This window comes from Onychomys torridus, chromosome 6 (assembly GCF_903995425.1).
Source record: "Onychomys torridus chromosome 6, mOncTor1.1, whole genome shotgun sequence".
In the NCBI taxonomy this organism is placed as follows: Eukaryota; Metazoa; Chordata; class Mammalia; order Rodentia; family Cricetidae; genus Onychomys; species Onychomys torridus.
The window spans coordinates 6,223,533-6,235,823 of record NC_050448.1 but is presented as its reverse complement, the minus strand read 5'-3'; the positions used below and the strand labels follow the sequence as shown (position 1 = coordinate 6,235,823).

At 38.8% G+C, this 12,291-nt stretch overlaps 1 protein-coding gene across 10 annotated transcripts in view; it reads left to right on the top strand.

Annotated features, from left to right (window-relative positions):
• Nlgn1 (neuroligin 1) overlaps positions 1 to 12,291 on the top strand; it is an 898,617-nt gene that overhangs the window by 207,732 nt on the left and 678,594 nt on the right. The window lies entirely within an intron of this gene.

Here is a 12,291-nt window from a genome sequence, read left to right as displayed (position 1 = left end):
TTTTTTTTTTGTTGTTTGTTTGTTTTTGTTTGTTTGTTCGTTTGTATGTGTTTTAATTCTTCTTTCACACATTACATCCCAACTTCATTCCCTCCCAGTCCCTCCGCTCTCTCCCCTTTCCCCCAGATACACTCCTCTATCCCCCACAAAAAAGGCAGCCATACCAGGGACATCAACTGAACACAGCATAGCAAGTTATAGTAAGACTAAGTACAAACCTTCAAAACATGGGAGGATGAGGCAAGGAGTAGTTTCTTTTGTTGTTGTTGTTGTTGTTGTTGTTGTTGTTTTTCGAGACAGGGTTTCTTTGTGTAGCTTTGCACCTTTCCTGGAACACGCTTTGTATACCAGGCTGGCCTCGAACTCACAGAGATCCGGCTGCCTCTGTCTCCCAAGTGCTGGGTTTAAAGGCATGCGCCACCACCGCCCAGAAAGGAGTAGTTTTAACTCACTTCTGTCTCCCTGATTTCTCCAGGTTTCTGCCTTGTGAGACTGAGACTAGCTAACAGAGAGTAAGGTGGTCAAGTACTAGGAAGTAAACACAAGAAGGAGGAACAAGGGAGCAGACAAACCAACAAACAAACTGATTAGCTCTGGATTCTGTGATTAGTTAGCAGTTTTGCATTCTTCCAGGAGGATAACTGTTATTTGCATAGCTCTTGGGAGGTGAATACTGAATTTTCATTTTTCTAGTTGTGAGATTTTGTGAACCTACTTCTTCATTTCCCCTCTCTTTTTTTATTACATAGACATTTCTATAGATGACTCAGTAATTCCTTACTGCTTAAGCATGTTTTTTTTTAATTTTCAAAACTATTTGACTTGCTGTGCTTAATAGTGTTCAAAGCAGAGCCAGGCAGAATTCTGTGAGTTCGAGGCCAGCCAGGACTACAGAGTGAGTTCCAAGAAAGGTTCCAAAGCTACACAGAGAAACCCTGTCTTGAAAAAAACAAACAAAAAATAGTGTTCAATTGAGGTCATCTAGCATTCATTCACAACCCTTCCAGCCATTTTAGAGTTTATTTGGTTGGTTGTTTAGCATAGGGATTAAATTGACTCCTATCGCCAGTGGTGCCTTCAGGGTTTTAATAAAGCATTATATTCCAGAATCATGTTCCGTCTTGCTCCACATTTCTAAATCCTTCATTCATTTAACAAATATGTATTGATTGCTGGTTGTGTAGGAATTATTGTCCTAGGTTCCATGAAATCATTATTAGACAGAAAAACATTTTCTGTTTCTGAGACTATTTGGAAGCAGCTAATGAAAATTTCTAATGTAACTTAAAAGGAGTTAAGGGGAAAACAAACAGAGTAATAAGGAAAAGATTTGGGGATGTGTAGTATGAAAGTAGTTTGAAAAAGATGCTCGATTGCCTATATTTCACCTAATGCTAGGCATCTATTTGTGTATTTCCCAAACACATATGAAGGAAAGGTAATAGAGAAAAGTATTGAGATTTAGCAAGTTTAGAATTAATTTTTAAAAGACCATTAGTTGACACGGGTGTTGGTAAGAGAGCATAGAGATATATCGAGAGCAAACTACTGCAGTCCACCAAGACCTCAGTGCTATCTAGGCTCAGGAAGAACAATGGAAATTGTAGTTTCTTTGTGCTTTGATGATCATATTTTTTTTGGTTAATGTCTTATAGGTTGTGAGCAAGTCCTGATCCGAAATCATAGAATAATATATTTGGCATCAATTAAGATGGAAAGGGAAGAATGTAGATTGGTTTGAGGCATAGCATAGAAGAAATATACTGTTCGTTTTCAGCCATGATAAATTAGAGGTATCCATTACTCACTCGAGTGCAGACATCAAGGAACCAGTATTTTGAACCAACAGCATGAATCATGCTTTGAAACGAGGCTTATGCTGAGATATTTTAGAGTTACTATACTGGAGAATCAAAAGGAAGCTAATAAAATCAGAGAAACAAAGGCTCTGCATCCTACTTTATAGGAAATTTCCAACATTAGGAAGTCTGAAACAAAAATACATGTTGTATGGAAAATGTGTTAACTTTCTGTTGCTATAACAGATGATCACATATATACTTTTAAGGGGAAAGTTTTATTTTGGCTCACAGTTTTAGAGGCTTTTGATCCATAGTTGCTTGGGTGTACTGTTTTTGGGGCTGTGGTGAGATGGAACATTATAGAGATGTGTGATGGTGGAAACCTGCACACCCTGAGGTGGCTGAGAAACAATGCCAGTATTCCCTTCATGAGTATGCCCCTCTGTCTACTAGGCTCCATCTCCTAAAATGAGTACGTGCTTACAGTACTACAGGTTGATGAGCAAGCCTTTAACAGATGGGTTCAGGAAATAGTTAAGACACAGACCATAAGAAGAGGTGGGTCAAGATTTTGTTGCTGTTGCTAACCTGCAAGCTAAGAAATGTATGAACGTGGACACAGCCATCAGCTCCACAAATGAGTGTCGGTGGAGTGATATTATCTTACACTGAGCACCAGATTAAGAGAGTAGGATGAAGTGATTGTCTTAAGGAGCTTTGAAAACAGTTATTTTTGTAACTCTAGATTAAAATTGATGAATAAAGGAATATCTGGATATAGAGAAACACTTGAATATAAAGAAAAGAATAAGTAAAACATATGGGAACGATGGTAGAATTTCTAAAATAATATTATTGAGTAGGTGAAAAAGGGATATAGAACTGCCCTTGGGAGGGTTGTGTTAAAACGAATATACATATGATATTTATATCAACACAATGCAGGGGTGAGCACATGAATATGAGTGCATGGGTAAGAGTGAGGATTCTCTTTGGGTGTTTTTTGTTCTAATGGAGGTGTGATGACAAGGGAAATGCTGGTAGAATAACGTTGGCATACTCTTCCCATATTCTAGGCTTTTGGTCTTATTCATGTATTTAATATCACCACAGCCTTGTGGCATTTTTTAGTCTTCATTTTAAAGGTGTCCCAGTGAAGGACAGAAGAGGCCCAGTATCTTGCCCAGAGATTTATGAGTTTTCACTACCTATAAGTACCTTCAAAATGAAAGTTCTCAAAACAGCAAAAACAGACCTATGACAACAGCCCAGTCCTTTGCTGTGGGGATTCTGGATCAAACAGAAAATGCAATTGGTGACCAACTTGTTAGTATTGAACTACTCAATGTCAAAACAATTAATTAAAACCTCTTTGAAGTTTAATGGAAAACCACAGCAAGCCATAGATTTGACTCCATATTTGAGTCAGTAGGTATGGACAGATGCAGATAAACTTCCTGAAAACTGAAAGGCTCAGATGGAACTCTGATGTCAAATTTGCAGGGAACAACATCAATTGTCCCACTACTTACTGACAGGCATGTCAGGTTTCCTGAAGCAGGTGATGAAAAGACTACCTTTGGTGTCTACTTCACTTTTTTTTTTTTTTTAAGAAGAATGCTCTTTATTTTTAAAGAATCTGGGCTTGAAATTCAAAGCTTTGAGACTTTTATCACCAGCAAAAAGAATTATGCTCCAAAATAAATCCTTCGTAGATACTGCTTACCACCCCTCTGTTTTCACAGACAGTTCTGTGAGCTTCACCACTATGAACGCACTTGCTTTAATTTACATCTGGAATCCACCCCTGTTGATTTAGTGTTTCCCTTGTGCTCATTATTCACATTCTCCCTTCATGAAGTGGTAAATGCTGAACAAATGGAGAACAAGACTAACTTCAAAAGCATTGATGATCAGCACCTCACACACCATTCCAGGCTTAATATACTTCAGCTCTAGAGAGGAAGAGAAGCAAAGTTTCTTCTTTTCTTTCCTTTTATTCTATTATTTATATAATACATTTTGACAATATTTTTCCCTCCCTCTCCAATGTCTCCCAGATCTTCGTCCCTTCCCTACTTATCCAGACTCATACTCTTTTTCTCTCAAAACAAAATGAAAGTAAAACAAAAAAGCCAAGATGATAAAAAACCCAAAACAAAACAAATATGTTTTTCTTTTCTTTTCTTTTCTTTTCTTTTCTTTTCTTTTCTTTTCTTTTCTTTTCTTTTCTTTTCTTTTCTTTCTTATTCCTTTCTTTGTTTCTGTTTCATTAGTCTAATTTGTTCCTTGAGAATTTTAGGTGTATAGTTCACTGTATCGACTTTTACTCTGACCCTCCTTATCTCCCCCCAGCACTGTCATCCCGACAATTCTCTTTCTCACATTCATGCCATTTTGTTTTGTTTTTTGACTCTCTGACTTTAACCAGGACAATCTGTGTGATCATGAGTTTGAAGCTATCTGTTGGGTTCACAGTTGACACACAGTTAAAATTCATGATAGCCCCTCCCCCAGAATACTGTGACAGCTAAGAGTCCAGTGGGGATGAACAGGGTTCCGAGGATACCTCCCCAGTCTGTGACTGGCTTTGATGTGGTCTTGGGAATGCCCAGAACAGCAACTGCTCCAGCATGATTTCTAAACAGAATTTTTTATCATTTAATTTAAGTTTACGTATTTATTTTTAGGTATATGTATACACATATATACAGGTTCATGTGTGTGCCTCTGTGAGTTTTGTGTGTGTGTGTGTGTGTGTGTGTGTGTGTGTATGAGTGAGTGAGAGAGAGAGAGAGAGAGAGAGAGAGAGAGAGAGAGAGAGAGAGAGGGCTATCTGTCCATATGTGCTGAGGTCAAAAGTAATTTCTAGTGCTTTTTTTGTATTCCACCATCTATCTTTTTTTTTTTTGAGACAACATCCTTCACTGGCCTAAAGCTTATCAAGTAGACTCTGCTGATTGTTCTATGAGCCCCAGAAATACTCATGTGTTCACCTCCCCAGCATTGGTATTACAAGTGACTGCTACCGTGTCTGGCCAATTTGTAAGAGTTGTGGCGCTCTAACTCAGGTACTCATACTAGCATATCAAGTGCATCACCAACTGAGTTATCTTATAATTCTTCAGTTATTTGTTTTAATTGACATATAAAATATAAAAATATAGATATTATTGGAGCAACACTTTTTGTTATGGCATATATATATTCATTATGTCATGTTATATGTGTGTGCGTTTGTATACTTCATCAATCATTAATCATTTATGTTGAAAACAATCTTATGCTGTTCTTCTATCCTTCTGAAATAGACAGCATGTAATCGTTGCCAGGAGCTACCATATTTGACAGCATACAGAGCTTCTTGTCCCTATCTATCGATAACTTGGTGCCTTTTTCAACCTTTCACTATTTCTCTTTCCCTTCTTTCTTCCATTCATAGGACCCATTGTACTCTCAATTTCTTCGAAGGCAACCTTTCAGGCCATGCATGTTGGTCCTTCTGTGAAGCTACTATTTTCACATAGCCCTGCACAGGGGGACACAACTCTTTATGTAGAGGCTGCAGAGGCATACACCTTCTTCTTTCCAATTCTGGTGGCCAATGGTGGTCTTCAGCATCCCTTCAGGTGTGAAGGATTCAGTCCAACCTCTCTCTGTCATCATAAGACTTGTCATTCTTTTCATATGATCTTTATCTGAGGGTTCCAAGCAATAGATTTAGGGTTAACACAAATCTATGGTAGATTTATCTCATTTATATTTGTATAACCCATTACTGCATGCCTTTGCCTGGTTGACATAATTGAGTACTATAACCTGGAAGTTACAAGTCTGAGATCACTATGTCAGCAGAAGTAGTCTCTTCTGAGATCTAGGACCCTCTCTTTGAAGTGTAGATGGCCATTTTTCCACATCTTCTCACATGGTATTCTCTCTGTAACTAGGTCTGTGTTCAAATTCTTTTTTAATGATTTGTTTTTGTTGTATGTGCATGAGTGTTTGCCTTCATGTTGGTGTACATACCAATAATTTATTCCTGGTGCCTACAGAGATAAGAAGAGGGTATGAAATCCTCTAAACTAAAGCTGAAGATGATTGTGAGCCACTGCATGTGTTCTGGGAGCTAGACCTGGTTCTTCTGCAAGATCAGCAGGTGCCGTTAACTGCTAAACCATCTTTTACACTGAAATTGCTCTTTCTTAATAAGAACACTGGTTACACTGGACTGAAAACTAAGCTTATGACCTCATCTGGAGTACTTAAACCTCTCACTACCCTCTTTTCAGAAAGATTACCTTGGAAGTACCTGGGTAGGAATTTAATCTCTACACTTCGATAATTTATCACATGAAAGTTGTGATTGGAATTTCCTGATGGCTTAAATTCTATTATTTAATATTTTAGGCTATTTCATATGTGAGAAATGTATTTACATAATTTCTTGCCCTACCTCTTCCTTCCAACTCCTCCTTTGCTCCTACAACTCTCCTTTGAATTCATGAGTTCCTTCATAATTATTATATATGTGCATATAAAGATATAGTATGTATTATGTACATGTAACCTACTGGGCCCATTTAGAGTTTTTCATGTGTCCATATGTTAAGGATTCACCACTTAGGATAAGATAATCTATCAAGGGGATCATCCCTTGTAGAAAACTAATTGCCCCCACCCAGCATTAAGTAATTAATTGCCTGTACCTCTTTCTAGGGGTAAGGCCTTGTGAAATTTCCCTTCTCTATGTCAGCATGTCAACTGGGGAAATTATTATGCATGTCTTGCTTAGGTGGCCATATTGTTGAGCCTTCTTAGTTGCTGCATCTGGGTGGCTTGCATTCTTTAGAAATATCCAGGACACTCTGTTTTTATAACTTGGCAGCCCTGTAATAATTTAAAAACTTACCATCACTGTGTTTACTATATAGGTAATGAAAAATATGACCAGTATTAAATGACTTGGTAAAGTCACATGACTATAAGTATAGGAAGGAAGGCTCCTATGGAAATCAAAATTTACATTTTCTTTAAAATTTTAAGCTATGATAGGGTACTGTGTAATACTCCATACACTTTTAAATAATCAAGTATTTGACTTTGTGTGTCAATATGATTCTGTTTTCCTTTTTATTTCTTGAATTGTAAATATTTCACTCATATAGTTGCTTATGTGCAAACATACTTTTAATAAAAATTGAAATCTTATAAATGTAAAAATGCAGTGATATTAATTTTGAATTCTGCTCCATTCATCACAGTTGGACAATTAGAAAAAGTTATTTGAAAGTATTTTTTAATTTAAGAACTATTTCTTTGTTTACTGTAATCTTACTCATGTAGCTTGTGAGTAATGATAGTGTGGGAGAAATCTAATTATAAGCAATAATTTTCATTAAAGCATGTAGAATGCTATAAAAATCAGATTGAAACAATAATAAAAAGAAATACCAACAGAAAGGTCTGGGGTCATTCAAACAATCATTGCAGTTTTCAGAAGCAGAATTCTGATTAACCAACAGTGACCATAATTGGCTGCACCTCAGTCCAGGAATGAAAGAGGAGCACAGCCTTTACTGTCTTTCATTTAGACAGAGCTCTTCAAGTTGACATACCAAAAATGAACTGTCAGATTTCCTATGCTCAAGACAATGGTGAAGGCAGGTTCCCTTATTTTCTCTTACAAAAGAGCCCTATCTTCCCTTCTCAAGTTTTTAGGGTACTCTTTTACAAGGCTCTCCCAGAGCACCTATGTCCTTGTGGGGTCTGCGAAGAAGCACATAAGAAGCAAGCTAGAAGCTCTCCCTCAGACCTACGCTCCTCTCGGCACCTCCATGACTCACCGTCTTCCCTAGCAAGGTGATGGTCAAGTTGCAGACCTCAGGTGCAGATCTGAGCCTTCCTTGAGAAGAATTCATGCATTGAGTGACACCTTAATTTACTAGCTTTACAGAACCTGAGGCTTCTAAACTGTCCCACTAGAGGCAGCCATGAGTCCCCACCATCAAAGGCACCCACATTCAGCCACACTTTGAAAACGTCAGGCCATCAGCAAGCATCCCTTCACATGAACAGACGTGTTCCTACAATGACAAACTTGTCTTTTCTTTCTTTTGTTTTCACAGATCACTAGAGTAGATTATATGACTTCAAAAGTCTGTAAGTCATTTATTTAGGAAATTGACTTCTCTCAATAAAAACTAAAATATCTGTAAATTTAGATTCTGATTTTTTAAAAATATAACACTGTTAATTGGATCTGTAAATATAGGGATAAGATTCTTGCTTTATTTTGTCTTTCTATGGTTTATCTAAGAGGAAATTAAAATATGAGACCTTGTAGGATATTTTCTGGGGTCTCAGGTTGTCATTCATTGGAGATTCTTTGTAAATTTACATTTTAATTTAATTTTTTCATACAATGTATTTTGATCATATACTCTCCCCTCCCCCAATTCTGCTCAGCCTCTCTTTCCATGGGAAAAAAACTGATTTTCCTTTTTCTGGAAAGTATATTGCAAATAGTTTCTTGATGGCAGATGAGAATTTGTGTCCATTTCCCCTTCTCAGTGCAGGTATGTCGTCTGGTTGGAACTTGTGCAGATCTTGTGCATGCTGCCACTGTCTCTGTGAGCTCTTGGTGTCTGAAAGCTGCTGTTTTTTTGGATCCACCTATCACTTCTGGCCCTTACACTCTTTCAACCCTCTCTTCAGCATAGATCCCTGATGCCTGAGTGGAGGGATCTGTTAAAGACATCCCACTTAGGACTGAGCACGCCAAAGTTTCCCACTCTATGAAGTTTGTTCATTTATTTGTTCATGTTAATTAATGCCTGCTGCAAGAAGAAGCTTTTCTGATGAGGACTGAGCAATGATGGGATTTATGGGTAAAGAGATATGCCATTAGGAGTCGTTTCATTGCTGTGATCCAGAATACTAGTAGCAGTTTATCCTAGACCTATGATTTATCTAGTCTCAGGTTCTTGGCCACTTTAGCAATGTCAGGTATGGGTTGCATCTCATGGAATGGACCTTCCAACAAATCAAAGATTGGTCAGTTACTTCCACAATATTTGTGCCAGTATTTTTGTGGGCAATTCACTATTGTAGGTCACAGGGTTTGTAGCTATGCAATATTGATCATTATTTTTCTCCTCCCTCCAGTAGAGTGCAAAGTACCTTCCAGAACCATGAAGGCTAAGTCAGTGGGAGTGAAGTTTCTAGTCAGGCATCAACTCAATTTCTCCATCTTCAGTGACTTATGTAATTGAATCTTTAGCAACATGGCCTTACCATTGGGTTGTGGATGGTAACCAATAATCTTGGGAATATAGCCTACCTATGATGATTGGTAATGGTGGTCAAGGAGGCTTTTATGGGACACACTTGGCCAATGACTTAAAAAGATGTAACTCATTCTGGCAATGAAGGTTTTACTCGGTGGCATAAGACTTCTAATTGGGCATTTCCACCCCCTTTATATGGTGACCCCATTTAGATATCTGTCATATCTATATATATTTTAAGAAGTTTCTACAGTAGGAGGTTTCCATATGGCTGTAGTGGATACCCATCCCAGCATTGGCCTGGAAGTTCCAACCCCCATTGAGGCTTCGGTAATGGTCACGCCCACAAGGCGGGGCAGAGGAGAAGTGGAAGACCCAAGATAGAGAGGAGGGGCGCACTCTCTTGGTTCAGGGACCCTGGATGCAGGAGGTAGACTGAGCAGAGTTCTCCAGAGAACACCGCCAGACTGCGCCATGCCTTTGCCAGACCCTACAACCTATCCCTTCATTTGTAAGTTACCCCACAAAATAAACCTCCCCTTTAACTATGTAGAGTGGCCTTAATAATTTCACCAATATATGGCTTTTCAGAAAGCCATTAGGGTTAGTTGTGTCTCCTTTACCCTTCTCTGTCATCTTCTTCCCTATTAAATCCTCAAATTCTAGTTTCCCATTTTCTTCTCCCTAATGCTATATTCTATTACATCTTCTTTGGAAGATTACCCTCCTCTACCATGATACCTATTACCTGACCTCTGTAATCATTTGGATTGAGACACATAGTCCTGAAGCATAAAATTCACACCCACACATATAATAGAAAACAGGTACTATTTATCTTTGGGGGTCTGAGTTACCTCACTGAGGATGATTATTTCTAACTCCATTCATTTACCAGCAAATTTCATAATTTTATTTTTATTTAACTGCTGAATAATATTCCATTATGTAAATGTATCACATTTTCATTAACCATTCATCAGCTGGTGGGCATCTGGACTGTGTTCAATTTCTGGCTTTCTGAATAAAACAATGATGAATATGGATGTACAAGCATCTCTGTAATTAGATGTATTGGAGATTTTTGACAGTCACCAGAGAGCTTATATTTGTTCTCTTCTGTTTTGGGGCAGAGCCTTGGATTCCCTACCTTCATTCTCTCCCCTTCTCTTTTAGCTTATTCCTTTTGTGACCACAGCCCAAAACACTGGGGTCATGGGTTGCCACTGTTGGATATTTTGAAGGTCACCAGAAAATGTTGATTTGGTGATGGACAGGAAGTATTTTGTCCCCTTGCAGCATGCATTGCAAGGACCTTAGCAAATGTGTTGATTCCCATGTCAGTATTTCCAAGGAAAGTTATGTTGATATGTATTAAAATATCAAAACCAAATGAGGGAAGAATAGCCTTTCCGAAGAAGGAAAGAAAAAAAAGTAATGATGCTGATATTTGGCACTGTGTTCCCTATAATAAACATTTAATTAAATATTTAAATGTGTATGGAGCACAAAATATGCACATCAGAATAAAACACATCAGGCAGAAACAAAACTGTAATTATATCAACTCTGTTGCCTGAGTCCACCTCAGTTGCTCTGCCAAGAGGCAGAGGTTTACAGCTTTGCATTTGATTTGGAACAGCCTCTCCCATGCCTACAGCTGTCCCTGCAGAGCTTAGGGGTGCCTGGCTGCTGATGGCACAGGGTCCACTTCACTGTGGCTTCCTGCTCTCCAGCTCCCTTTTCACCTGTGTGGAGGCCTGGGGTAGACCTCTAAGACACTGAGATAAAAGAGCTTTCAACAGCTCCCTACAAGAGCTTTCTCTACCTGGGGGCACACGGGCACACGGGGGGGGGGGGTTGTGGGGGAGGAGAAGCACAGAGAGAGGTAAAGGACTGGGGAGGGAGGCAAGGGGTCTTCACAGGCTCATGAAGAAAGTAGTACTGGTGTGTGTGTGTGTGTGTGTGTCTACATCCATGGACATATATGTGTGTGCACTAGTGTGTGATGAGGCCAGAGATAAACCTCAGACACCATCCACTTATTTTTAAACTGTCTCTCATTTACCTGGAACTTGCCCAGAAGGCTAGGCTACATGGCCAGTGAGCTCCAGTGATCCTCTGTCTCTGTCCCCATACCCGCTCCCAGCTCCAGTGATCCATCTGGCTCTGCCTCTCCACTCACTCTCAGCTCCAGTGATCCATTTGTCTCTGTCTTTGCCTCCAAGCACTGGGATTGAAAGTTGATACTACCACACAGTTTTTTCAACCTAGGTTCTGGGGATTTAACTCACACCCTCATATTTACAAGATAACCACTTTACCCTTGAGCTTTCTCCCAGCCCACATGTATTTCCACGCTAAATCACCCAGGACAAGAATGCTACAGAATGGACAATCTAGTCCTTTCTATCTGAAAAGGCTAGCAGGTTCTGTGGGACCACTTTACGGAGTAATTTCATATTAAAATATTTTGAGCATTCACTACATACATCTGTTTGTTTCATTGTATATGTGTATAGGGGTTTATATAATCAAGCTCTGGTCCCTTCATTGTATATGTGTATAGGGGTCCATGAAAGTGAACCTCCTTCCCTTTTGTCTCTAGATATGTTTCTTCCTTCTAGTCATCTCTCTTTATCAGACTCTAAGAGGATTATCTGACATTTCTGAAAAGCAGATCTGCTCTGCTCTTGACAATAACTTAGTAATATCTGTGAATAGGAGACTCCACTGTAAACAGCTCATGGAAAGCCAACTAAATATACTTTGCTCACAGATACTGTTTTCTAGTCTTGTGTTTTGAGTGGTTGAGAGTTCTGGGGACACAGTCCTCCCAAAAATGATGTGTTTACACACTTTGAGACTTCTGTGGCCAAACTTCACTTCCTGAGGGACCTCAGAGTGTGGATACAGGACATACACACCATAATCCTAAGCATACCTGTTGACTTATCACTCATCCTATCTCCCTTCTTTCTCCATGCCTTCATCTTTGAATATAGCCTCCATCACTTCTTCCCTTAACACCACAAGCTCACAACTACTTTTAAAATCTATTTTTAAATTATCTGTCTTTAAATTTGAGTAGATATTCTAAAATTAAAAATTTAATTAGCAGGTTTCCATATAGAATGTTTGTAAACTAATAGTTTGGCTCCCCGTTTCTCTGCTTCATATGTCCATAGAAACATTTGCATGCC